The sequence below is a fragment of the Papio anubis genome, chromosome X (genome assembly GCF_008728515.1).
Source record: "Papio anubis isolate 15944 chromosome X, Panubis1.0, whole genome shotgun sequence".
NCBI classification, from domain to species: domain Eukaryota; kingdom Metazoa; phylum Chordata; class Mammalia; order Primates; family Cercopithecidae; genus Papio; species Papio anubis.
In genome coordinates this window covers 88,249,113-88,254,592 of record NC_044996.1, presented here as the reverse complement: position 1 = coordinate 88,254,592, position 5,480 = coordinate 88,249,113, and the positions used below count along the sequence as shown (strand labels likewise).

The following is a 5,480-nucleotide window of genomic DNA, read 5'->3' as shown; positions in this document are numbered from 1 at the left end:
TAACAATCTTTAACTAAATGTAGTTCAATACAAGCCATTTATTGGGCTTGAAATTTTGTTGGTCTTTAAAAACAAGAAATGGGAAATGCAACAAAATGATCTTTTCCACTTTTCAAAAGCTTTCAAGTAAAGGATAGGATCATAGGGGCCATAAAAGATCCATTTAATCAAAACCCACTTTCACCTCCCACTAATTGTCTTATTAACCCATTCCACAATCTTAATACATATTCCTGAATGAAGATTTACAGTTCAGCTTTGCTTTTTACATAACCATTTAAAAAATACTTGTGCTAACTCGAAGCTGCAAGTGTTTCCTATATGCCAAACAAATCATGAAACTACTTCAATATGCATTTCTTCTTTTAAAACAAAGGGGCAGTTATTTGTAGAAAGCTAATACTTAGCCTCCAGATACCCTCCCAGAAATGGCATATGCCATTCAAAGGTCTTTGTGACACTCTCATGCTTTCACGTGGGAATACCTAGCCTAATGTGCATAGAAGCATGAATGGCAAAGTTGGAATCAATATTATAACTATTTTTCTATTTATTTGAAGCACAGTAAAAAAAAAAAAAAAAATGGTACACTTTGGAAATTCAGTGGCACAAGGTACACTGCCATAACTTGAGGGACATATATGCAAAAAGAAAAGGGAAATAAAAAGGAAAAAATTCTCCGTTCCAAACACTGCATTACATCATTTTTACCTGCCCAAACAGACCATTTACAAAATATTAGGTCAATAAACTGCTAACATCCATAAAAAGGTAGCTTTCTTTACTAAAATGCAAGAATTTAAAAAGATTGGTATCTAAAACAAAGACAAAAACAAACTGGAATGAAAGCCTAAATATCACATCTAAAACCGGGGTTTTGTTTGGGCCTTCAGACTTCTCTCCTCTACCATATCCTGGGTTGGAGTTCCAGGTCTCCATTCTCCTTCAGGGACCCTTGTCCACCATTAGGCTCCCCGTGACTTCTGCCCAAAGCGCCAGTACGCAGATGTCACTTCCCATCATAATCCACTATGTTGTTGGTGGACCAGGATTAGCTTCATAACCTATGCCACTCACCACCACCTAGAGGTGGAAATTTCTGGCCTCCCTGAACCATAGGGGACTCTACGCACCATCGCCTCCTCCGCTTCACCCATTCTCATGTCTCTTTTCCCTGGATCCGCGTAGCCCATTCGCTGTAACTTTCCCTCTCTTTACCATTTGCTCTTCCATCTCACGTTGACGAATCATCATCTCTTCTCTCTTTCTACTGCCGTTTCCTCCTCTTGCCTCAACTGCATTTCTTTTTACGCTTGCATTTCTTGATTGTGAAGTTCTTCCATGCGCCTTAATTCTTCCTGTCGCTCCTTATCAGATCTTGGCGCAAAGACGGTTTGATGTTCATGATAGGCATCTTCCATTTCCCACTTTCCACTTTTGTCTTTTGTATCCTTCATGTTTTTTCAACTTGTTCCCTTTGCTGTTTTTCCATTTCATCCAAAGACTCATCGCTGAGAATATTCGTACTCAAACGCATTTCATGCTGGGCAAAACGAGGAGGGGTTTCTCTCTCTCCTTTGATACTGGATTCTTCTGGGCAAGTTTTCAGGAAGACCATCTTCATCGCCTAGTTGTTCAAGTGGTTCCACGCATACCGGATCAGGAGTTGTTGTCAGTAAGAAAACACCTTCACTGCATCGCTCAAATGCCTTCGCCGTTGGCTTAGAAGCAAATTCAACAATGCCTTTCCCTGTAGATCTCCACGATCATCCACTATTACAACAGCCCTTTCAATAGGGACTAAACTGGCTAAAGGCTTCTTCCAACAGTTCATTGGAAACATAAAGGTGAAAGATTACGAACAGAAAGGGCAGCAGCATGTGGCAAAGCTAACTCGGCTGCTCACTTCTCATGGGTGTATCATCACGCTCCGCTTTGGCTATTTTCAGCCAAAGCTCTAGATTCAAGCTTAATAAACCGGAATCCTTTGCCTTTTGTTGATAAATACTTCCTGGTTCTCCATATTTAGCAAATAGTCTTTTTTGAATTCATCCTCCGCGGATATCAGCATGGTAGACTCCCAACAAACAACCGGACATCGCTGTGTATAAGTTTTCTCCAGGCCTCCTCAAGAGAGACAAGTTGGCTTAAACCCTCCGAAGTCCGGAGATTTTCTTCATGGTGGCCGGGCCAACATGGGCGGGGCCCCTGGTGGTGCTGCTGGTGGTAGGGCTGGTGGTGCTGGCGGCTCCCTCGGGCCGCCTCGAGCGCGGGCGGCGTTTGGGGTGGCCGCCAGGGGTGCTTAGGCCTGGGCCGGGCCACCTGGCTTCGCCCGCCAGGCATTTTTGTCAGCCTTTGGGACCGGCCTCGGGATCTGGGTCTCTGCTTAGGGCCCTGGACTGGCTCGCCGCAGGCGGCGGGCGGGGCGGCTACCTCCGCCTGAGGAGGTGTGGGACCCCGCTGCTTGGCGGGTGGGTGGCGCGCCTCGGGAGGGGCCGAGGTGACTGCTGGCGGCGGGTCGGCTGGCCTGGTCTCGGATCACTTGGCGGGCTCTCGGGAGGTCGGGCGGGAGGGCGGGCGGGCCGAAGCTGGAGGCTGGCGGGCGCTGCCTACTCCGAGCCGGGCCGGTCCCTTGAGCAACGACGGCTTGGAAGAGTCCTGCGGGCGTGTGGCGGCGGCTGCTGCTGCTGATGCGGCTGTGATGCGCGGCGGCTGATGCGGTGGCGTTGCTGGCGGTGGCTGCTGCGGTGGTGGTTGTTGTTGCTGTTGGTGTGGAGGCTGTGATGGATCGGAGGCTTAGGGGCCGCTTCTGGTCTGGCCAGGACCCATGCTGTGGGGCCGCTGATTCTGGATTGAGGTTTGCTGCCGGGCGGGCGGAGAACGGAAGTCGTGGAGGCCAAGGCCGCCGGGCTTCCTCCGGCCGTGGAAGCCGCCACCGCCACCGCCATCGCATCTCGAACCGAATCCCCGGTGACATCTCTGTGGTCAAGGGGCGGTTGAGGCAGAAGCGGGCGAAGACGCCAGGAAACGTGGAGCCACCTTGCTTCACAAAATGGCTGATGACATACAGGCCGACAACATTCTTTATGCACTCCTTTTAGCTATCCCCACCCTTTCGTCCAGTTCTCTTATTAGGCTGAGACATTTTAGCTAAATTATCTGCTTCCCTAAGTATTCCTAGGCTACAGCCACACCTCATTGCTACCCTTTTCCCCAGTTCAAAGCCTCCTTCGCATCCTCCCCTTGTATCTCTCCACCTTAATCCACAAGTATGAGACACCTCTACTCCCTCCTTAGGGCTGATCATGTACCCCTTACCATCCCATTAAAACCTAATCACCTTTACTCCACTCAACGCCAGTATCCCATCCCACAACAGGCTTTAAGGGGATTAAAGCCTGTTATACTCACCTGCTACAGCATGGGCTTCTAAAACCTATAAACTCTCCTTATAATTCTCCCATTTTACCTGTTCAAAAACCGGGTAAGTCTTATAGGTTAGTTCAGGATCTGCACCTTATCAACCAAATTGTTTTGCCTATCCACCCTGTGGTGCCCAACCCGTACACTCTTTTGTCCTCAATACCTTCCTCCACAACTCACTATTCCATTCTTGATCTTAAAGATGCATTTTTCACTATTCCCTTACACCCCTCATCCCAGCCTCTCTTTGCTTTTACCTGGAGTGACCCTGACAACCATCAGTCCCAGCAGCTTACCTGGGCTGTACTGCCGCAAGACTTCAGGGACAGCCCTCATTACTTCAGCCAAGCTCTTTCTCATGATTTACTTTCTTTCCACCCCTCCGCTTCTCACCTTATTCAATATACTGATGACTCCTACTTTGTAGCCCCTCCTTTGAATCTTCTCAACAAGACATCCTCCTGCTCCTTCAACATTTATTCTCCAAGGAATATCAGCTATCCCCCTCCAAAGCTCAAATTTCTTCTCCATCCATTACCTACCTTGGTATAATTCTTCATGAAAACACATGTGCTCTCCCTGCTGATTGTGTCCAGCTAATCTCCCAAACCCCAACCCCTTCTACAAAACAACTCCTTTCCTTCCTAGGCATGGTTAGGTACTTCTGCCTTTGGATACCTTGTTTTACCATCCTGACTAAATCATTACATAAACTCACAAAAGCAAACCTAGCTGATCCCATAGATCCTAAATCCTTTTGCCACTCCTCTTTCCATTCCTTAAAAATGGCCCTAGAAGCTGCTCCCACATTAACTCTCTCTAACTCATCCCAACCCATTTCACTACACACAGCCAAAGTACGAGACTGTGAAGTCAAAATTCTTACATAAGACCTGGGACTGCGCCCTGTAGCCTTTCTGTCCAAACAACGTAACCTTACTATTTTGGGCTGGCCCCCATCCCCATGACTGTATCTCTCTGATCTACCTGGCATTCACTCCATTTCCCCATATTTCCTTCTTTCCTGTTCCTCACCCTGATCACACTTGGTTTATTCATGGCAGTTCCACCACACCTAATTGCCCCTCACCAGCAAAGGCAGGCAATGCTATAGTGTCTTCCACATCTATCATTGAAGTACCGCTCTGCCCCATTCCACTACCTCTCAGCAAGCCGAACTCATTGCCTTAACTCGAGTCCACACTCTTACAAGAGGATTACACGTCAATATTTATACTGACTCTAAATATGCCTTCCATATCCTGCACCACCATGCTGTTATATGGGCTGAAAGAGGTTTCCTCACTATGCAAGGGTCCTCCATCATTAACGTCTCTTTAATAAAAACTCCTTAAGGCTGCTTTACTTCCAAAGGAAGCTGGAGTCATTCACTGCAAGGGCCATCAAAAGGCATCAGATCCCATCACTCAGGACAACAATTATGCTGATAAGGTAGCTAAAAAAGCAGCTAGAATTCCAACTTCTATCCCTTATGGCAGTTTTTCTCCTTCTAATCGGTCACTCCCACCTACTCCCCTGCTGAAACTTCCACTTATCAATCTCCTCCCACACAAGGCAAATGGTTTCTGGACCAAGGAAAATATCTCCTTCCAGCCTCACAGGCCCATTCTATTCTGTCGTCATTTCATAACCTCTTCCATGTAGGTTACAAGCCACTAGCCTGCCTCTTAGAATCTCTCATTTCCTTTCCATTGTGGAAATCTATCCTCAAGGAAATCACTTCTCTGTATTCCATCTGCTATTCTACTACTCCTCAGGGATTGTTCAGGCCCCCTCCCTTCCATACATATCAAGCTCGGGGATTTGTCCCTGCCCAGGACTGGCAAATTGACTTTACTCACATGTCCCGAGTCAGGACACTAAAATACCTCTTGGTCTAGGTAGACACTTTCACTGGATGGGTAGAGGCCTTTCCCACAGGGTCTGAAAAGGCCATCGCAGTCATTTCTTCCCTTCTGTCAGACATAATTCCTAGGTTTGGCCTTCCTACCTCTATATAGTTCAAAAATTGACTGACCTTTAATAGTCAAATCAAC

At 47.2% G+C, this 5,480-nt stretch overlaps 1 pseudogene; it reads right to left on the bottom strand.

Moving 5' to 3' along the window:
• Nucleotides 1-1,029: 1,029 nt before the first annotated feature.
• Nucleotides 1,030-4,577, bottom strand: LOC116271838 (annotated as a pseudogene).
• Between the last annotated feature and the right edge of the window lie 903 nt (nucleotides 4,578-5,480).